Source organism: Saimiri boliviensis, chromosome 11, assembly GCF_048565385.1.
Source record: "Saimiri boliviensis isolate mSaiBol1 chromosome 11, mSaiBol1.pri, whole genome shotgun sequence".
Lineage (NCBI taxonomy): Eukaryota > Metazoa > Chordata > Mammalia > Primates > Cebidae > Saimiri > Saimiri boliviensis.
The window spans coordinates 80,306,970-80,330,028 of record NC_133459.1 but is presented as its reverse complement, the minus strand read 5'-3'; positions in this window follow the sequence as shown (position 1 = coordinate 80,330,028).

The window sequence follows — 23,059 nt, the reverse complement described above, 5'->3', positions numbered from 1 at the left end:
AAACCCATAGTGTTAATGACAAAAATGGACTAAAGTGTAGGAACTAGTGAAAAGAGAAGACCAAACATCAAAGTGTGCTGCAGATATTCACTAGATGGAACACCGGTGTGCATGAATAGATGAGTAATATTCCAGATTATGCAAAGTAGTAAAGGAAAGAAGAATAAAATTTTATTTAGTCTTACTGACGGAGGCATAAGAGTGTCACTTACCAGCTATGGACTTTACACTCCAAATACTCATTGATGTAAATTATTGCTGAACCAACCATGGTGGACTCCCTGTACCTTTTGTCACATTATTCATTTTTTTAATGCATCTGTTTGAAGTTTAACACCCATACTATAGCTGAAATATATTTTAGTAATAACACTATTAAGATTGTCATATAATCTAATTTAAATTTAATAATAACACTTGATATTATTAATTACTATTCCCTTGTGATTTAATTTTTAAAAATATGAGGGCACTCTATGTTTTTGGAAAGTTCTAGCCCCTTACACTCTATTGTAATCGCCACATTAATACTATTAGATAGAAAGTACTAGTGTCTTCATTATATAGATTAGGAAACTGAGGAACCTAAAACTAGTTGGTGACTAAGATTTCATTCTAGGTTTGACCAAAGTGCTCTATGGAGGGAGAGTAAGTAAGAGGAGAGTAGGAAATATAGAAAAAGAAAGAAGAATGGAAGATTAGAGGTAGCACAAGCATCATGGATTCTGTAGAAATATGTCGAACTTAGATAGGTCTCATTTTTTTCAAAGTGGAATAAATAAAGAACTTATAAAAAATGACACTCTTCTAAATATTTCTGTAGGATATAGGAATCAAGCAGTATCCAGAAGATGTAAAGAAATTTCTACGTTTCTCTGTGTCGCAGACAACATAAGAAATTTAGGAAAATTCAGTAGAATAGAAAATAAATAGTTAAAACTGAGGATGAAAATAATTCTGGTAACAAGATAACATTAGTAAAATCATAGTTGTTTTTACCCTCATGTACTGAATAACATAATCCCAAAACAGTTAGAAATATAAATAACAGTATAATTCCTTACTTAACATTGAGAGCATTTAATAATTGATTTCATAAATTTTAAGGAATATGTCTAATAAGTAGAAACTTATGTATTTTTAAAGCAGTGAGCTACTCTTTTCAAAGGATTATTTACTTTATATAAAGTAAAATATGTAGCAACTCCTATAACATTGTAACTTGTAAGCAAAAGTTTTATCAAAGTGGAGAAGGAGGACTAAGGAAAAACAATAAAGACAAAGAAGGGACAGAAGGACAAGATACAGCTACTGAATAATTAGAGCTGTAGCAAAATGGGAGATTATAGTTTTAAAGACTGATTATTTAAAACAGACAAAAATTTACTGCTTAGAATAATTATTTAACACATTTAGTACTATAAGATAAACTATCATTATTATAACTGTGAATGTTAATAAAATAAATAGTGGTGGAGTTTTTAATATTACGTTAGTAAGTACCTTTTAAAGTACAGAAAATACATTTGATATGTTAAATAAGCAATACACGAAGTTGAGAATTTAAAACTTTCACTGAAAAAAGGAAATATATATTAAGATGATATTTGCAATTTCTCTCTAATTGGTTTTCAAACTGGGACATTTGTAACCTTGGGGTACATTCAGACTTTCTGGGGTATAAAGAGTATAGAGTTTTAAGGAAATTAATTTCCAGTTCTTCTTTCTGTATTTGAAAACCAAGAACCGTGGAGTTTACTTTTTGAGATATGTTATTTCATCTTCAGCTGAGCAAAAGGAATAAAGGCTTTTTATTTCTGTTAAAACGGAGGATAGAAATTTTACATGTCTGCTTTAATTTCACCTGGCTACCCCAGGTCTTCGGCATTAAACAGTGTAGAGCAACAGAGGAAAATTATTAAAGATGTAGCTAGATGTAAGCTAGGGAAGTCACGTCAAGAAAGTGGCAGAAAAGAGACATCAGTAAAGGTAATGCAGTTTGTTCTTGGTATTCTTAGACTGAGATTTCAACTGTTAAGTAGAGTATAAGGGTGATGCTTGCCACGACTTCCTTGGAAAACACAACTGAGTTGACTCTTTGTCTTTGTCCCTCCTCCTGTCTTTGTAGGCCATCACTGATCCTCTTCTATCATCTGTTCCTTTTGCTACATGTAATTTTGGGATACATTTAGTTCCGCTGGTGATTATGTATGTTGAGCATTATGCTTAGAGATATGGATAACATAAATTAAGAAAAAACATTTGCGAGGTAGAATTTTGGTAGAGTTTGTGAGCACACAGCATTCAAAATGCCAAGAGAGATATTTCATGTTACATGTTAAACATGACGTGGAGGAACAGGTAAGTATGCCATTAGCAGAATTTCCAAATCCCTAAACTCCTATCCTAATTTTAGAGGGAAGAGGAGAAAATATTAGGATTATATTTTCAAATTTAAAAATATTACAAAGAGGGATAAAGGACAAACAAACTAGTCTAAGCCCTCTTCTTATATCATCGTTGCTATCAGATCAAGAGTTGGTCCTTCCGATCAAAAATAGGCAGGCCGGGCGCGGTGGCTCACGCCTGTAATCCCAGCACTTTGGGAGGCCGAGGCAGGTGGATCACGAGGTCAATAGATCAAGACCATCCTGGCCAACATGGTGAAACCCCGTCTCTACTAAAAATACAAAAATTGGCTGGGTGTGGTGACATGCACCTGTAGTAACAGCTATTTGGGAGGCTGAGGCAAGAGAATTGCTTGAACCTGGGAGGTGGAGGTAGCAGTGAGGCGGAATTGCACCACTGCACTCCAGCCTGGCACATGACGACAGAGCGAGACTCCATCTCAAAAAAAATAATATAAGCTATGATCAGAAATTTAAATTATTTAGACTTTATATACCTTACAGTCTTCAACTTTGAGTTTTTTTCTAACTCTTAAAAGGCTGAAACTGACCCCCAAATTACTCAGTGTATTATGATGCAATAAACATAATGCAAGAAAGAAAAGGCAAGATATTATATAAATGTATGCCCATTCAAAGCCATCCTAATGTAAAAGCTAACTAATGGGTTAAATAAGGAAAACAAGATTATATGAGTTTTGAGATATGAATATCAGTTACTGTGTAATTATAATATTATACTTTAGCACTACCTCCTTCTTCATTTTACAATCGTATTTTTCCATGAGTGGAGTGACAAGGAGAAGAATGGGAGATGAAATCATACAGGCCAGAGCTTTGGTTTTTGCTGTAAGTAAAATGAGGACCCATGTGGGGGTCTTAACAAAAGGAGTGACATGATCTGAGTTGTGTTTTAAGAGGAGGATTCTTTTGGCTGCTGAGTTGAGATTAGATTGTGGGTAGGGAAGCTAAAGGCAGTGAGACCACCTAGGGGTCATTGCAGTATTCCAGGCTGGAGATGGCGGTGGCTCAGTTGGAATAGCAGTGCATGTGCTGTAACATCCTCAGCTAGGAAGCAGTATATGTGGCGTTATGACCTCAGCTGGAACAGCAATGCATGTGGTGGTGGAATGATCCCAGCTGGGTAGAGTGCACGTGGTGTAACGACCTCAGCTGGATTACCAGTGTATGTGGTGTAATGACTCTAGCTGGGTAGCAGTGCGTATGTTGTAACAACCTCAGCTGGGTAGCAATGTACTCGCTAAAATGTTGGTATATTCTGGATTTGTTATGAGGGTAGTGCCATTAAATTTCTCCACAAATTGGTTGTCAGGTATGAGTGAAAAAATGAAGTGATGCAAGACTTCAGCACTTTTGGCCTGAATAAATGGAAGACGGTCTTTCCAGTTCATGGAGACTGGGAAGATGAATGATAGGGCAGGATTCAGTAGAGCAGATGTTCAGTTTTGAATATGATGAATTTTTGGAGAGAGGAAATACTTTCTTCTACCTCTTAGTTTGTGTGACTGAAATTAAGAATTAAACTGAAATAATACAGAGTAATGAGAGAAAAATATGCAATCTTCAAAAGGAAAGTGAAGACCCAAAGAAGCCATTAGGGTCAAAAGCTCATATGCCTTTTTAAGTAAAAAAATGATAAATTTTAAGGGTTTGAGAATACAAAGGCATTTGAGTTAAAGGCAATACATTGTGGGACAGTGATTAAGAAATATATGGGAGAAATGAAAAGATAAGGTTATTTTAGTAGTTTTATTCTACAGATCTATTTTGGCATCAACTCCCAGTTTCTAGTGATAAGAATGTTCTTCTCTTCCTGGTACAGAGAGAGCACCTTTCTCATGGGAAATTGTATGACCTTGCTGTAAGCAGAAAGGGGAAGCAGAGAACCCTTCCTGTATCTGCTGTTTCTCTAGTGCCCTCAGCTTGAAATAATCAATATGTGGTATGTTTTAGAATGACATACTCTGAACTACTCTAATTTGAAATGCCTATTTGACATCCAGGCAAAGATGTAAGTAGGCAGTTGGAAATACAAGTTTGGAGTTTTAGTTATATAAAATAAATAATTTTTAGACATCTGTTGTACAGCATCATACTTAAAGTTAGCAGTGTTGTTTTGTTCACTTAAAAATTTGATAAGATGTCTCATGTTAAATGTTCTGACTACAGGAAAAAAAAATAGCCCCTCTGTAGTCCTATCTCTGGGAACTATGTCTTGGTCAAAAAGGCTTGGTTCCAATGCTGTGCTTCCTAGAACTTGCACCACCAGATAGTGCTTTATTTCTTGTGCCTGTATTCTTCTTTTAAGATACTTTCTAGAACCGATCTCCTCTGGACCACTATTCACTCCCCTCAGTTATCAAAAACTTCTTTCTATCTTACTCCCAAGATTCCTTTCCTACCGTATTTGGATTCAGTTCTTAGCAATTTTCCCTCAAAGATGATGAGGCACTATCCTTTGGCATCAGATAATATTTTAGAATTTTCCAAGGTCACTGTGTGCTTTCCATATGGATAAAAAAATAAATGTTTACCACCCCTCTCTCACACCATATTTAAAAAACTCAATTCCACGTTTATTTATCTCATACAACAAAAGCAATAAAACTTCCAGGAAGAAATGAAGGAGTACATCTATGCAACTTTGGGTATATAAAGATTTTTCTTTTTCAAGAGTGCACCATACTACTGACTCTAAAAGAAAAGAAAATTTACTAAACTGTATTACATTAAAATTAAGAATTTTCATTCCTCAGAAAATGCCATAAAGACAGTGGGAAGTCAAGTCAAGCAGTCAGAGGAAATAGTTGGAATACATTCATATATCTGACAAAGGACAAAGATCTAAAATATATGAAGCACTTCTTCAAATCAATAAAAAAGGAAGATAATCTCATAAAAATGATTAAAAAGACTTAGAGCAGGCACTTCTCAAAAGAGAATATCCATAAGGCCAGTAAACATGAAAAACTGCTCAACTTCATTAGTCATGAGGAAAATGTAAATTAAAACCACAGCGCAATGCTTTTACACTCCCAGCAGAATGGTTAGAATAAGGGATTCCTTCTAAGTGTTGACTAAAAAGTGAAACAACTGAACTTAAGCTCACTGCTAGTAGAAATGTAAGTGTTATAACTACATTTGAAAACTCTGGATGTTTCAAAGAAAGCTGGATAGAAGCATAGCCAGTGGTTCTATTCCCAAGTACGTATCCAACAGAAACTCATTTTGTTCACAAATAATTTGCATAAGTATGTTCATAGCAGCACTAATCCTAATAGCTTTCAAATCAGGAAGTAACCAAATGTTAATCAATATTAAAATAAACACTTATTGTGGTACACAAATACAATAAAATGTAGCAATGAATCATTTAAAATGAATATGACGTAGTAGAAGAATCTCATAAACAAAATTTTGGGTAAAAAAAAAAATGGCAGAACCAAAAGAATACATACTGTATAATTCCGTTTAAATAAATCTCAAATACAAGTGAGCATAATCTACAAGGAAATGTAATTCAACATCCTGGTTGCTCTTTTGAAAGGAGTAATAGTGCCTGGGCTGGGCAATGTTGTTCTATTTCTTGGTCTTGGCACTAATAACTTAACATATGTTAACTTTATGAATATTTAGTGATCTACGTATTTATCATCTAAGTTATATTTCAATAAAATCTTCATCTAAAAATACAAATAATAAGCAAATAGCTGATTATGGGCAAAATATGTCTCAATGTTGAAATCTGTTTTTAAAAGAATTTAAATCTTATCTGTGCATATGTCGGTAAGATCCATGCTGCTATTCTCTTCCTGGAATAACTAGAAGCAATTTAATTACTTTTTTAAAATTTTGCACATACTCTTCTGGATGCATGCAGAATCCACTGTCAGAAAATACTTATTTGTGGAGGTCACACCTTTATTATTTGGGGCAAGATCCATTGTACTTTTGGTATTAATTAATAATATTGCTTTTCTGTTGAGAAAGGTTGGACACTGCTAATTAAATAGAAAGTTAGACTCAATGTTTCCCCTGTCTCTGCTGTCAAAATCCATTCTCTGTCTATGAAAAGACTCATGAAACAGCAACTAGTCTTCACTAACTTATTTTGTTCAATTAAAATTAAATTACACAATTGAACTTTTTTCTTGTCTTTTTTATATAACATTTTAGTTAATTGCTTAATTAAAACTGAAGCCTGACATTTGTTTCTCTTGATTTAGAAAAAAAAAGAAAACATGTTTATTGCTACTTTCTATTTCAAATATTTTATAATAGGAAGCTCTGGAATAGATTTCTATTGCCAAAGAAAGAAAAAGTTTACACTTTCCTCATGAAAATGTTTTTTAAGAGAAGAGAAGAAGTTAGTTAAATTCAATGTCAGATTTTTGTTTCTAGGAAGGCATTTATAATGCAATCGAGTTAAGCAAATATCTCTAGTTTTTTTTTGCACGTCACACACACACACAAACACACCACATACACAAAATCCCGGAAACACCAGCTTGATTTTCCTTGGTATTTTTATTATTTCCCAGTAGACATTTCACACGTGTAAATAATTAATGACTCAATCTTTGGGTAGCAGTATTTTATGCTCTTGCTCCAAAAACCCTGTCTTTTTCTACATGATGACTATCATCTCTGCAGTGGTTACTATTTTGGCATTGTCAAATTGTATTATGTACATGAACTCATTTAATAATTACAGCCTCCTATGCAATAGGCACTACCATTATTCCCCTTTTTGGATGAGAAAATTGAGGCACAGGATATTTATATGACTTGTCCAGGGTTACATAACTAATAAATAGCAGAGCTGGGATTTTCATGTAGAATTTCATTTTCACTGTGGTAATTTATATTTAGAAGTCATACTCAGTGACTGAATTACATTGCCTCCAAGAAGATGAGGCCAACTGGTAACTCTCCTAAAAACACAGAATTTGTTTTTTCTATTCATTCATTTTTTCAACAGCTTTTTACTGGGATTCTATGTTTACACAGATGTGCTAGGGACTAGATATACATTAATGAGTAAAACAGGTATAGTTTTTGCCCTTGTGGCACTTAAAAAGAATGAACAAGTAAAAATAAATGTATACACATACAAAAAAGAAAAAGACAGTTAATAAACCTTTAATTAAAAGGCACTCTGCATTTTGCACATTGCCAGAATACATCAATTCCATCACAGAAATTTAGTTGAATAAAACTAGTCCCTCAACAACATGGTTCAATTTCAGTTACCACAATATATTAATTATGTAATTCCATAAAGTACAAAATTGGTTGCAGACCCTTCAGTCCCCAAATTGCTACATGAGTAACAGGTGCACATTATATCAGGGACTAATCATGTTACTTCTTTCAAAGTCTGTCTGTGGTTGACCATTGCTCATCTGATACTCACTTAAAATGCATACACTATGGCCTTTAGTTTTGCTCTCTCTTTGTCTCCCAATGATAAACTCATATAACATTTTATAAATATGGATAATTGACAGAGGGAATTAGTCAAGAAGACACTGTCTCCAAAAAAAAAAAAAAAAAAAAAAAAAAAAAAAAAAAAAAAAAAAGAAAAGGAAAGAAAGAAAGAAAGAAAAGCTATAGGCAGACCCAGTGGTAAATGCCTGTAGTCCCAGCTCCTGGGGAGGCCGAGGTGAACGTAGGGCACACAGCAGACTCCGTCTCTAAAAGGAGGAAGGAAGGAGGCAAGTGAGGGAGGAAGGAAGGAGAAAGAGAGAGAGAGACGAACATGCTGCAAAGAAAGACAAAGTGATATAAATGATAGTGAAATTCAAGTTGAATGTAAATGGAGTTACAGAAGAAATAGCTGATTACATTGGCAGTGCTGCGATTTGAGAGTGTTAGACATGTAGCCAGAGGAATTTACTAAATGTAAATGTAGATAAAATGAGATAAATGATTTTGACAAGAGGTTGTGGATGTCCAAAGTCACAAAGCAAAAGTTAAAAAACTAAAACCTCTCAAAGATATTTTATGGCGTTGAAAACGTATAGGATTAAATGTTGGAAACTGATCAAAACATAGAAAGGAGTATGACAATTTGCCAAGGCGTGAAAAAGGTGCTTGCTTTGTAAATTATATGAAGAGAAGGGGAGCATTATGCAAACACTACTGATAACAATTTTATGAAGAAATAAAACACTTTAATTTTTGATGTTTCTAATGTTTTACAGTATACTAAATAAATATTAGTTTCATGATTGTTTTCATTTTTTGAACATTTGTAAGTGACCAAAATAGTTTTCTAATATTTTGAAAAAATCTTGGACAGTTTATGGAATTATCTTAATTTTTCCCATCATTTATGAAAATTGCCTTACACTAGTTCAGCATGGGTGGTCATTTCTTAGTCGTACACTACAAAGCCAACAATTCCTAACCTCCAATCTCTTTTCTCCTATTATTACTGAAATGGAAAAACAACAATTAAAGTAATAGTCTAATATTTCTTTCTCTAGATTATCAATTATTAATACTTTGATTTCCTGCTATATAGATGAGAATTTGCTTGTTTACTCTTCCTCTCCTGCCCTATAGTAATACAGTTACATTATCATTTTTAGTCCCATTATCAATTACTGTTGTATCTGTAAATAATATAGCCTCACTTTTTCTATTTATTTATTTATTTGAGACAGGGTCTCACTCTGTTGCCCAGGCTAGGGCACAGTGGCACAATCTCTGCTCACTGCAGCCTCAACCTCCCAGGTTCCTTCTGCATTAGCCTCCCTAGTAGCTGGGACTAAGGGGTGAGCCACCACACCAGGCTAATTTTTCTATTTTTTGTAGAGATGGGGTTTTACCAGGTTGCTCAGGCTGGTCTTGAACTCCTGGGTTCAAGCGATCCTCCCACCTCGACCTCCCAAAGTGTTGGGATTACAGATCTGAGTCACTGCACCCAACCCCATTTTCTCTTTCTTAAGTTGCATATTGAAAAATAGGGCCGGGCATGGTGGCTAACATCTGTAATCCCAGCACTTTGGGAAGCCAAGGCAGGTGGATCACAAGGTTAAGGGATCGAGACCATCCTGGTCAACATGGTGAAATCCCCATCTCTGCTAAAAATGCAAAAATTAGCTGGGTGTGGTGGCATGCACCTGTAGTCCCTGCTACTCAGGGGGTTGAGGTAGGAGAAATAAAATATAACATAGTGTTTTATAATTACAATATATACATAATATGTACTCTTTAGAATCAAGTGTAAATACAGATACGTGTTCTTCATATAAAAATAAAAAAGATATAATGGGGACACACCCATGTTTATAGTTCTCAATTAAGATAATTTTTCATAGCAATACATGGACACACAACCGTGGGCAAAATTAGAAAATATTTGAAATGTGAATCTTGAGTTGTTTTCTCCTTAGACATATGGAAATAGAATCACTGAGAGGCATTTTAGGCACAGGACTTATTAATTTGGCATTTTATTTCTAGTATAGAGAGTACTTACTTTTACAGATTTGCAGTTACACATTTCTTAATTTAAAAGTGTTTTTAGTAAAACACTTTTATTCTATAAATGGGAGAAAATTTGGATGTGAGAAAATAATAACTTTCTAACAACTACTTCAGAATTTTAGCCCACATCTGAAACTAAAAGTCTGAGCATGACTAAGGGATATTCTCTACAAATTAAATAAATTTAAGAACAGCAATATTTGAGAACTATCCAGTGTGTTCTTGGTTATTTCCTGAATTATAATTTATTTTTTGTTAATAATATTCACCTATCTAAACTGCTCTATAATATTCCCTGGGTGAGTAGAAGAGTCTTGTGGTCGTGAAAATTTTTGGAAATAATAAGAGACCAAGTGGTTTGATGGATCATCCACTCTGGACTCTGAGAGCAGTGAGGTTAGAGATGAAAAGAATGCAGCAGCACTGCAACCATCAGTCATCACAAATGAGATACTGAGAACTGGTATGTGAAAGTTACCATTAAAGTGAGCAAGCAATATAATTTATTATCAGAAGTTTCTATAATGTGAGTATTTTAGAAGACAAGAGTATGGGAAATGGGCCTTAACCAGATATGAGCAAAGTGGGCACAGAACTTATTCCCAGCGCAGGGATATCTGAGTAAGAAAGAAAAAGCAACCTCCACTACCTGAAAACTATAAGGAAGTAAGTATCCTTGAAAGAGAGAGAAATTTAGTCACAGCAAGAGGCAAAAGGATTATTCAGGCATATGATTAGAGACACAGGTGAGTTAGCTCATGGCAGATAAAAAGTTAAAAAAGCTCCACAACATTTCAGATTGCATCTAGTTAAGAGATTAACAAATAAATATTTAAAAGACCAAATAATGATAAAGAACCTGAAAGCTTTGGGTTTCTGTTAGGGACTAGGATTTTTGTTTGGTATAATGGATGTAGCACTGATTAACTTATGGAGAGAATGCTGGTCTTTGTTTGATACACTATGATGCATTCTTGAAACAGTCAATACAGGTTAGTAAATGTATTAGGTAACCCTAACTTGAACAAGAAGGATTGAGAAGACAGGGGCATTTACTGAAATTTGGTAAATGTGTGTGCAGATCCAGGTTTCTCTCTTACATTATTTTCCTTCTGTTTGAAAATTTTCTCAAACATGTGTAGCAGTATAGATTTGCTGGTGAAAAATTCTTTTTGCATTTGTTTGTCTAAAAATGTATTTTTATTTTTGAAATATATTTTTGCTTGTAAAGAATTCTGAGTTGACAGTTTTTTTGTTTTGTTTCAGTTCAATACTTTGAATATGTTTCTCCACTGTTTTCTAGCTTGCATTATTTCTGACAAGAAATCAGCTATCATCCTTATCTTTTTTCTCTATATAATAATTCATCCTCCATCTGATTTTTTAAGATTTAATATTTTCTTTTCATCACAGGTTTTAAGAAATTTTTTTAATGGTGTGTTTTTGTGTAGCTTTCTATGTTTTTGTGCATGGGCTGTGTTGAGCTTCTTGGGCCTTGAGTTTATATTTTTCTTCCAATTTTGAAATTTTTAAACCATAATTCCTGCAAATATGTCTTGCCTCACTTCCTTTAAGATTCCAACACATATACTGTTGGCCACATGTAGCTGCCCCACATTTTATTCATTGATTATTCTCCTTCTTATGGTTAGTATTATTCTGCTTCTTTGCATTTCTTGTTATCTTTGATTAGATACCAGACATTGTAGATATTACCTTGTTTGTATTAATAAAAATATTATCAAGTCTTTTTTGGGGATGTGGTTAAGCTACTTTGAATCAGTGTGATCCTTTCAATTCTTATACTGAAGCTTTGTTATGTGGGACTAGAACTGTGTTTAATATGTGGTTAATCTCCAGCTTCCATAATAAGAAGGCAAAGTCATTCTTAGTGTTCTTACCAATATCTCTTGAATTATGAGATTTTTCCATACTGATTGCCAGAAACAGACACTATTTCTGTCCTCCTTTGATCTCTGAGCAGTGTTCTGTTTGTAATGGTTCATTCTCCATCCTATCATAATTTCATCACGTAATTGTGTTGATGAGCTCTCAACTGAATCCTCCAGAAAGATCTTCTGCAGATATGCCAGAAAAGGTCATGGGGATTAGAGGTTAGGTAAGTCATAAGCAAAGCAGTTAGCAATGTATATGTCTCATGAACTCTCTAGAAAGAGCAATCTCAGTTGTAATTGTTGAACAAAATATGTATTTCTCTGTGCAGCTCTTTCATCTCTGGGACTCTGTTCTGTGACCTCACTGTTTTATCTTCCCTGGATGTCCAACTGTCTCCTTGACTTAAGAAGACCACAAAATTTCCCTCTTCTTTTACCACAGTCTCAAAAGTTTCCCCAGGCAGCAAGGTGAGGCAACCCTAGGATTCACCTTTTTTGTTTCTTATTCTCAGGAATCACTGCTATTAATTGCCTAATGCCAATGACTTGGGCTTCATTGTTTCATATGTTATACACTGTTTTCATAGTTTTTCATGTATGAGGGTAAAATTTGTACCTGTCAGTTCTGGTTGTTGTCTGAACTAGTTGGTAATTGTTAAGCACTGGATCTTTATAAAATTAGCAGTGAAATGCAATATAAAATTAATAAAGAAAAAAATCCTTAGTATTTGAAAGTTTTAAATATTCAGAGATGTAAACATTTCAAGGCATAATTATGTAAATAGATGGCAAAGTTTAAGGAAAAAGCATCAGCTCTTCAACCTCATTTAGTATGAAGGAGCAGAATTTGAACAAAAAATTATTTAATTCATAACAGCATCCTAGAAAGCCTTATCAAAAGAACAGTGTAAACTTTAGTAGTTTGGCTCATTAAATTGAAAATGGGCTTGGAAAAGGTCATGGAGGATTAGAGGTTAGGTAAGTCATAATCAAAGCAATTAGCAATGAATTATGTCTCATGAACTCTCTAGAAAGAGAAATCTCAGTTGTAATTGTTGAACAAAATATGATACTTATTTGTCTACCTGGAACATAATCCAATAATTAACTACTTACTTCACTACTTAAATACAAATAGTACTCTCCTTTATCTAAATTTATGGGTTGCAAAGAATATGAAGTGATTTTCAAGCATATGTGTGTTATAAAAATCATACCTTTCGACAATTATTTGTCAATAAATAAAGCTTTTATTTATAGAAAAACTAACTAGAAAGTGCACTCAATGCAGCTCATTGGTTGGTTTTAATAGAATATAGATATATTATTGGACTCTCGAAAGTATTCTGAACTTTTTAGTATAGCTCTAATATATCTAAATATCAAGTACCAGTTTTTATTCTGCTTTTAATTATATTTTAATGTTTCCTATCACTATTACCATTTTTCAGTTTAATATTTTTTTAAACTGTACTTTAAGTTCCGGGGTACATGCGCAGATCTTGCAGGATTGCTACATAGGTATACACATGCCATGGTAGTTTGCTGCCTCCATCCTCCCATTAGATATTTCTCCTCCACCTACATTAGATATTTCTCCTAATATTTTAAGAATATGTTTTAAAACACATACTGTTGGATTCCGTCACCTAAAAAACTACTTAAACTCTTTGACATTCTGATCCTCAATTTCTGTAGCTGTGAAATATGACTTAAAAACTTTTTCTTGTCCCTGCTGTCTGTTGTCCGAGGGCATGGCTGCCACACTTTCCATTTTACCTTGTATTTCACACCGAAAAAAAAAAACCAAGAAACAAAAAACTTTTTCTGTCTTTCTTAACAAATCACATCTTAAAACACCTTGCATGTGTAGGGTTTTTCTGTATTTTTATTATTGGTATTTCAGAATATGGTGTTATTTCTGAATGTATACATGTGAGTACAAACCAAAATTTAAAAGATATGAATTTTCAAAATGTCAGTCTCTTACCTTGCACAAGCACACCAGAGAGGTAACTACTTTATTAAGCATATAAAGATAAGGAGGACTAACAGTGATCTAAATCTGAGTGAAAAATGAAATATTGGAGTGATGTGCTTCAGGATCAATAACTAGGGAGAGGCTTGAAATCTCAAAAGATAGACAGCAACGAGACCTCAAAGAGATCACTTGGAAAGGGAAATAATTATTAAATACGGCTATCTGAAGCTAACTAGAGAAAAATAGTCATCAATGAAGTGCATAGGGATTCAAGGTTCAGAGAAGAAATGGATTTAAATTCAGGATTATACCCTAGGTTATCAATGAAATGATATGTTAACTTGTATTTGTATAAGGCAATTCTTTGCCATAACATTGTGTTCTAAAACCCAACATTCATTTTGCTTCCTAGCTCTAGATGACTATATGGTATTAGATCTGTACTTTCATCAGAGAAAAGCTATTGGTTAAAACATCATTCTGGAGTCATATGGCCTTGGTTAAAACATCTGTTCAGGATATTAGATAATATTAAGGAATTATTGTTTATTTTTTTAGGTGTGGTCAAGGCTTTGAGGTTATGTTTTTAAAAAGACTCCTTATCTCATAGAACTGTATTCTAAAATCCTTATAGTTAAAATATATGATATGGGGAATTTGCTTCAAAATAAGCCAGAAGTTGGGGAGAGTATAAGGATTTGAATGAAACAAGACTGCTCATGAATTGATAATTATTGAAACCAGATGATGAGTTCATGCTGTTTTCTCTTTACTTTTTGAACTTTGAAATTAAACAGAACAAAACTTATTTCATCACATAATGCTCTGTGACCTTAGGCAAATTACTTAATACTCAGTTCATCATTTAAATGAGAGAGAATAAGAGATACCTGCCTTGTAGGATTGTTTTCAGAACTAAATGAGTTAATTGGTGTAATGCACTTAGAATATTGCCTGTACCATGGAAGTTACCGTGTAAATATTACTTTTTAAAAATCGTATGCATTCCATGACCATTTTTTCCATGTTCATTTTTTCTGTGTCCTTTTCTTAAATTAAATTTCATTTTGAGATAATTGTAGGTTCACATATAATTTTAAGAAATAATACAGAGAAATCATTTGCTCCATTTGCCCAGTTTCCACCCATGGTAGTATCTTTTACAACTATAGTACAGTATTACAACCAGGATATTAATATTGATGCAATCACAGCATAGAGTATTTCTATCATCACAAGAACCCTTCTTTTGCACTTTCATAGCTACACCTACTTCCAGTCCTTCCTTAACCCATGGTACCCATTAATCTGCTTTTATTACTACAATTCAGGCATTTTAATATTGCTCTATAAATGGAATCATACTGTAAGTAACTTTTTGAAATTGGCTTTTTCCCCCACTTAACATAATTCTCTGTAGATTTATTCAGATTGCTGTGTGTATCAATAATTCATTAAGCCTTATTGCTGAGTAGTATTCTTTGATGTGGGTATTCCACAGTTTGTTTAGTGCCTGTCTGCTGAAGAAGGTCTGGATTATTACTGTATTTGGCTATTATGAAGTAAGCATCTATAAACATTTGTGTATTGATACTTGTGTAAACATAAGTTTTCATATCTATGGGGTAAATGTCCAGTAGTGCAATTGTTGGGTCATAGTGTAATTTCATATTTAGTATTTTAGACACTGCCAAGATACTTTCCAGAGTTTCATTAACGTTTTAAATTTCCATCACTAATGATTGAATGATCCAGTTCCTCTGCATTCTTTCCAGCAAGAATTGAATAGTGTTATCATTATGTTTTAATTTTAGCCATTGTGATAGGTACGTTGTCCTCAACATGGGGATTTTTTTAAAGATCTTTTCATGTGCTTATTTGCCATCTGTATACTCTCTCCAGAGAAATATCTGTTTATGGTTTTTGTCCATTTTCTAATTGATTATTTGCTTTTTAAAGTTGAGGGTTTTTTTTTAAGTTTTATTATCTATTATTTATTTATCATTCAACAAATACATACCGTACAGTATTAAATGCCAGGCCCTGTTATAGGTACTTGAGATGCATCAGTGAATAAAACATGCTTCTCAAACCCTATGAAGTTTACAATCTAGCTAGACCAGGCGTCCTCAAACTGCGGCCCCATGAGGCCATTTATCCAGCCCCCCACCACACTTCAGGAAGGGGCACCTCTTTCACTGGTGGTCAGTGAGAGGAGCACAGTATGTGGCGGCCCTCTAACGGTCTGAGGGACAGTGAACTGGCCCCCTGTGTACAATGTTTGGGGATGCCTGAGCTAGACAATGACCATGACAAAGACAATGACAGACACAGTCACACAGTAAATGTACAGTGCATGTTAGAAAGTGACAAATACTACAAGAAAGAAAATAGAATAGAGTAAGGAGGTTTAGGAATCAAGGGTACAGGTTAAAACTTCAAACTTTAATGTATACTTATATACATGTGCATATGCAGCCACATTTGTCTTTTGATCAATAGTAAGGAAATGCAGAAATTAGGAGCAAAATTACTAGTGTATTACAATGCTATCTTACCTAGAAAAGTGGTTTGTGAGATTTATATCATGAAGAGGAATTTTAGGGGTTATAACAGCTTAAATTTATTGAAAGCTAAGTGCTAATCTCTGAATTTTACATATGCTATTTGATTAAATCATCACATGAAGATGCACTTTATATCTGTAAATGTGTTTTTTTTGTTTTGTTTTGAGACAGGGTCTGCTCTGTCACCCAGACTGGAGTGCAGTAGCATAAATATGGCTCACTGAAGCCTCAGCCTCCTGGGCTTAAACAATCCTCCTGCCTTAGCCTCCCAAAGTGTTGGGACTACAGGTGTGAGCCACCATACCCAGCCTCTGTGTTTTTAATTTATTGTCCTAGGCCCCACAGCTTTCCTCATTTCATTTGATAATACTGATAAGCAAAATTGTCTATCTTATCAATAATGGATTAAATATGTATCTATACAAATTCTTGCCACACAAGCTATTTTTTAATTGCTGGGTTTTTAATAAACCTTAAAGCCTCTGCACTAACTGCTCTCTTTCTGCCTGGACTCTTACCCCTGTGTATGCCGACTTCCTTATACTTATGTCTTGGCTTAATGGAGACCTTCTTAGGCTTCCAAGGAACAATCCATGGAGGCTCTATTTCTGATCCTTTTCAATTTCCTCCAAAGCACTTGCTGAGATTGCCTTCTTTGGTTATTTTCCTAGAATTATACTTGTTCATGTAAGTTTAGTTCACTGAAGTATCCCCAGGACCTGTTTCTTGAAGGAAATATATACATATGCTCAAAGTATTCATAGTAATTTATCTCAATGTGGCAGCCTTAAGGATAATCCATACTTTAATATTTAAAACTCTTACAGTATAACCATTTAATTATATTTAATGCCATTCATTTAGTTAAATATTTTCTTGAAATATTACAATATAGTTTTCTAACTTATTTCATTTTATTGTGACCTCTTCCTGAGCCAATCATCTAAAAATATTCACCTTCGGAAATCTTTTCCCAATGTTCCCTCTTCATCAAATAATCCATGATTTTATTTACCAGTGGTCCTAAACTCCCTGCAAGAGTGAACATTTCCAGTGACACAGGATTTGGACGTTGCCTTATACCGTGGTCAATTCACAATGTGCCTGGCCACTGAGCTGCATGCCCATCCATCCCAGGAGCCTCTCTTGAGCTCCTGGCTGTATTCAACTGCATCTTGGGTTCCATGGGTACAAAATTGAATTGTTTTCACTAAGGTACAAAAACAGAAACACTTGGGGATCTTGGGAAAAAGATAGCAGGGTCTATTTTGACAAAATTAATGAAAATATTGATTATCATGACCGTGACTTATTTAAACATGGTCTTTGGAACAATCTGTGTAGCTCTTGAGGGAAAATGACAGCATTAGTGTAAATGTTATGGCTGTTTTCACTACATTTACTTTGCTTAATATTTGACCACTTTTAATCCAGATTTTATTTTATGTGTGACCTTTTTTCTCCATAACCTTGGTGAATCAAAAGCTCCTTTTGCTTGTTATGTATGCTATACTCTCCTCCTTTCTCCAACATTTAGTATACTGTTCATTTCTGAACTTGAGAAAGTAAAATTTTTTAAATTACATTTACACCAAGACTAAATGTTTCTTAATTTGGTTTATCAACAGACATTCATTTTAATGCTTGACTTTTGTTTTCTAACTCTTGTTTATTCACCTGGCCCTTATTTCTGTTACTCTAAAAACACTTTATTTTCTGTACAAACCGAAAGTGTTACAGACCTCTTCTTATTCTTTGTCATTAATTGCAAAGATGAGTCATGTCTTCATAAAAACTTGCTGAGGATTTTTCCACAAGTGTCAATATAAGGCCACAAAAGTTTAGAAATTTTCTAAAATTAATCAGAAATTTTTTATATGGTAGAATTTTTTTTTCAAAGTATCTGATTCTAAAGTACATGGTCTTCCAACTTTGCTACACTGCCACAGAGTAATTAAGAGACAAAAATTTGGCCAATTGCCTCTATGAACCAATTTATAAGAGGTTTAAAATATTAATTTGGGAATTTAAAATATAATACTGGGAACATACAGAGATGGAGAAAATTCTGTGGATTATAACTGTTGGAAGAAATACTTGAAAAGCCACTTGCAGTGCTTTCAAGAATAGAAAATGCACATATGGGACCATGATTAAATCGTGGGGGTCAAGGGAACAGGTTCACCATTAGTACTCCTTTGCTACTTATCCTTCACAGAGAATTCAGCCACTGCACTAAATTGGTGGTGAGTAAATATTTGAGAAATATCAGTCTGAAAGAGTAGAAAGTGATTAGCTAATAGCAGTGCCATCTCTCTTGATGTGCACTATACCGCTGTGTACTTTGTATGTCATGAGAAATTCTCATATTAAAAAAAATGCATCCACATCTATACTCCTGCTAAAGCATTTCCCCCCAAAGTACAGAACTATCTTCAATATGTTTAAAGCTCCAGTGGAATGGAAATCATGATATAAGCATGTATGTGTTAGCAAATACAGATGCAAAATTGAAGACCATTTCTCAATCACAAGAGGAACATATAAGGCAGACAAAATGTAGAAACTTTTTGGCCAAATTGAAAGATTAAAATAAAATTGAAAACAAATAGATCACTGATAACATGCCATATAATACATATTTAATGTTCTCCAGATGATTTCTTGTAAGCTTTAGTATGAATGACAAAGTTGTAAAAATCACATTTCCAGGATTGGAGGGTGGCACAGGGAATGCTCTGATTTTCTTCCAGGATGCTAAAACATGAATCCTGGAGCACAACCCACTTTCAGAGACTCATAAATACAATAAGAACATGATGAGACATTGGGAAAACCTGCATCAAAGACTTTGCTCTTCAGTACAAGTTTTCCAAAGCGAGCCAGGGAGCGACAATGACAAAAATATTGCAATGTTCATCGTGGACAAAGCCAAGATTTCTTTTTCATATTACAGTAGAAATAGGTCACTCTAAACATAAGTACATTTTTACATTCACTGACATTCAAATGCAGAAATATTATATCTCATTACCATATTTGTAAGACTTGGAGTAAATTCTGAGCATATGTATAAATATATATACAATGTCTCTGTAGCAGGCTTGAATATTTAGCAAAAGGTAAAATATTAGTTTTCAAATTTCAGCCTGAAGGCTTTCAAAAGTAAAATATCAAACTTAGTTTTCTTCTCCTAGAACCTCGTAGCAAAGACCATAGAGCAATCAGACCACTTCCCTGTGTTCCCATTTTCTATTTTAATAATCATATTTTAGTCACAAAAGGTTCTCGAGTGAAATCAAGAAGTGATATAATTGCACAGATAATTTAGATTAAACAGACTTTCCTTTACCTGAGATTTCCATATTATTGCAATGTATTTTAATTAGAAGCATGTGAATAATACCCACCTTCTCAAACCATAAGCATTATTTGCATATTTAGTGACTACCAATAGCATCTTGAAAACCCTCTTCTGTGGATTCATTTATTGAATTTCCTATTTTAAAAGGCATTTGAGAGAAAAAGAATTCTGGATTTCACACCACATTTTGAAAGCATGTTATGACATGAAATGAAAAGCTAACAATTTTGCTACACACCTTTGTCCAGTGGCATTTTACCTGACATAAGTAAAAACATATTTATGATGAAGTCATCATAATACATGATGAAAGAGATTCTGGTAAATATGATAGTTCTAGTTCCCAAGGTGTGATTTTACAATTCAACACAGAATGATAAGCATAAACACTGTAAGTTAATTTACTCATTTTATTAATTGACATTCTCTTTAGATCAATTTCGAATGGGGATTTGGATTACTTTGACCCTGTTCTTGTAAAACCTTTCAGTTTTAGTAACTTTTCCAATTTTGGTAATGAAAGTTTTTGGGTACTCACACTTGGACCATTCCTTGAAAGCTTGCCCATTAGTTTACTAGAACCCCATAAAATATTAACTTGTGTTGTGTGCAGTAAGGAGACCAATAAAACACCATATGTTTGATGACTAAGTCATTTAAAAATGTCCTAGCACCTCTTCCATAATATTCTGTGACATATAGGGATTTTGGATTTGACTCTGTTTAATACGTATGAAATATTCATTGTTCTTAACATGAATATTCTTCAGACTCTTTGAGAGAGGAATTTTCCACATGTGCAAATAAAAAACACACTGGATTCTGGATTACCAATTTATTTTAAGAAATAAATTTGGAGAAAATTTTGTTCATTTCATTGCCATGCCATACTTATCTTTTCAGTCATCAATAGGTGATTACTATAAGTAAACAGAGAACAAAAACAGAGTTTCATTTATTTTTCAGTACCTAGAAAGTAGGTGACTCTCCATGGAAATGTGTAAGCAGGGAATAAGTACATGCTAAACCAACTTTCTGTAAGATATAATTTCTCTAAGAAACCAAATTTGGATAAGGGAACACAAGAGAATTATTTTCTGCCAAGATTAAGTAAAAACTTTCAAATATGATAATTGAAATGATTTCTATTTAAAACTCAGACTGTTCATCATGACATTATCAAACCAAACCAGAATCAATGAAGTAAAGAGAGTCACATATTTATAACCAAAATGAAACAAAGAAATAAAAACAAAACTGGAAAAGGCAGGCGAAACCACAATAATTTTCTACTTCTACTCAATATCGTTTGCTCCATATATTGATAAGGCCCCTCTTCTGAGTAAGCCAAAGCAAAAAATAAACAAAAAGAAACAAACAAAAATACACTAAAATATGTGAATGTGAATTTGAGTGGTAAACAAGTTTTGGGGGAAGTCCATCAATAGCTCTGTTTATTCAAACTTTCTTTATGAAAGCTCTCAACTACAGTTTCATTCTGCAACTACAATTCAACAGTAATTCAAAAACAGAAATACATCTGAGCATTTGTGTGTGTGTAATTGAGCAAATCTAAATGATCAATCTCTCTGTAGGGAGAAAGTTAAATACAGGGAACATAACCAAGGCCACTGAATGTGCATGCTGTGGTTGAGTTATCTTGTATCCAAGTTGTAGACCTTAGATCATAAAAGATGTGAAGAATGCTAGAGAGATAGAGGAAGGAATGTAATAGTTTTTTTGTTGTTGTTGTTTTGTTTTGTTTTGTTTTGAAGACGAAGTCTTATTCTGTCGCCAGGCTGGAGTGCATTGGCACAATCTCGGCTCACTGCAACCTCCACCTCCTGGGTTCAAGCAATTCTTCCACCTCAGCCTCCTGAGTAGCTGGGACCACAGGCATGTGCCACCATGCCTGGCTATGTTTTGTAGTTTTAGTAGAGATGGGGTTTCACCATGTTGGCCAGGATGGTCTTGATCTCTTGACCTCGTGATCCACCCACCTTGGCCTCCCAAAGTGTTAGGATTAGAGGTGTGAGCCACCGCACCCAGCTGATAGTTTTAATTTTTTTAAATGCAAAACAGTGCTCTTTCCAATTGCTTAGCACCCCAGCTAGCCTCCATCTCATGGCTGATATCTCATGTGTGTTAGAATATCAACCATGTTCCTCTTGCCCAATTGACTTACATAGGTCAATGCTATTCTATTGCCTACTCAATCTTTCTACTATGCAGAGAGATAAAAGAGAAAAGCAATTTAAAAATTAAAACCCATGTATCTCCCTGTCAGAATACCAATGGCATTCTTTGCAGAAATAGAAAAACAATTCTAAAATTCATATGGAACCACAAAAGACTCAATATAGCCAAAGCTATCCTAAGAAAAGTAACAAAACTGAAGTAATCACATTAGCTGACTTCAAATTATACTACAGAGCTATAGTAACCAAAACAGCATGATACTGGCATAAAAACAGACACATAGGCAAATAGAACAGAATAGAGAACCCAGAAACAAATCCACACACCTAGAGTGAACTCATTTTTGGCAAAGGTGACAAGAACATGCATTGGAGAAAAGACAGTCTCCTCAATAAATGATGCTGGGAAACTGGATATCCATATGCAAAAAAGTGAAACTAGACTCCTATCTCTTGCCATATAAAAATTCAAACAAAAATGGATTAAATACTTAAATCTGAGACCTCAAACTATAAAACTGCTAAAAGAAAACATTGAGAAAAATCTCCAGGACATTGGTCTGGGTAAAGATAGCTTGAGCAATACCCCATAAGCACAGGCAACCAAAGCAAACATGGACAAATGGGATCACATCAAGTTAAAAAGTTTCTGCACAGCAAAGAATACAGTCAATACAGTGAAGAGACAACCCACAGAATGGGAGAAAATATTTGCAAACTACCCTTTTGACAAGGGATTAATAACCAGGATATATAAGGAGCTCAAACAACTCAATGGAGAAAAAATCTAGTAATCTGATTTTTAAAATGGGCAGAATATTTGAATAGACATATCTCAAAAGAGAACAAACAAATGGCAAACAGGCATATAAAAGGTGCTCAACATCAATGATAAAGAAATGCAAATCAAAAGTACAATGAGTTATCATTTTGCCCCATTTAAAAAGACAGGCAATGAAAATGCTGGTGAGGATATGGAGAAAAGGGAACCCTTATAACCCATTAGTGAGAATGTAAATTAGTACAACCACTATAGAGAACAGTGTAGAGGTTCATCAGAAAATGAAAATTTCAGCTATCATATGATCCAGCAATCCCACTGCTGGGTATATACCCCGAAGAAAGGAA